The sequence below is a fragment of the Alexandromys fortis genome, unplaced genomic scaffold (assembly GCF_014885135.2).
Source record: "Alexandromys fortis isolate MF-2015 unplaced genomic scaffold, M_Fortis_MF-2015_v1.1 scaffold_52, whole genome shotgun sequence".
In the NCBI taxonomy this organism is placed as follows: domain Eukaryota; kingdom Metazoa; phylum Chordata; class Mammalia; order Rodentia; family Cricetidae; genus Alexandromys; species Alexandromys fortis.
Window position 1 is genome coordinate 1762002 of NW_026067929.1, and position 609 is coordinate 1762610.

Consider the following 609-nt stretch of genomic DNA (forward strand, 5'->3'; position numbering starts at 1 on the left):
ATGGGGAGAGGGAAACACGATAAGGGCGGGACGTGCAGACACACGAGGAAAAAGGGGCAAGAGAGAGAAACCTCGTGGAGCGCTCGCTTTTAACTGCGGGCGCAAGGTTATCTGGGAGTGATGGTCTTCACCTGGGCGCGCCAGCGCGCCCAGGTGAAGGGAAGTCTGGGAGCTGTAGTTTCCAAGGAATAACACAAATACATATTCAAAAATGTGCTTGGCTCCTCCTTATAACATAAAGCTTCCCAAATTCCTCCTGATTCATTTGCCCTGATTTTAAAAAGAGGAATGCTGTGCTTGAAATAAAAATGTAAGCATTTCGTGTTAAAAAAAACATAATAATTCTACATAATTTCAAATTTCAGGCACACAGCAAACATAAACAAGTGTTCTAAGCTGGGGATGGTAAAAGACCCATTGCATGCTCTGACATGCTGGGAAATATGTCCTTATGCTAATTGGTGGTTCTTGGCGTCCTCTGCAGAGGCCAGCTTTGTGAATTCTCGGGCAAGTTCTGGATGGCAGCCGTTGGGCAGGCCTAGGGTTGAACCTGCAACTCTGTCCTTCCTTGTAACTTCCTGGTCCGTAGGTGCCCACATTCTTTCCCCC

At 47.1% G+C, this 609-nt stretch overlaps 1 long non-coding RNA gene across 1 annotated transcript in view; it reads right to left on the bottom strand.

The window, feature by feature from the left end:
• LOC126503197 (uncharacterized) overlaps positions 1 to 184 on the bottom strand; it is a 7214-nt gene extending 7030 nt beyond the window's left edge. The window contains exon 1 of the long non-coding RNA XR_007592215.1: positions 72 to 184. This is a non-coding gene — a long non-coding RNA (uncharacterized lncRNA). The remainder of the gene's footprint in view (positions 1 to 71) is intronic.
• Positions 185 to 609: the final 425 nt, after the last annotated feature.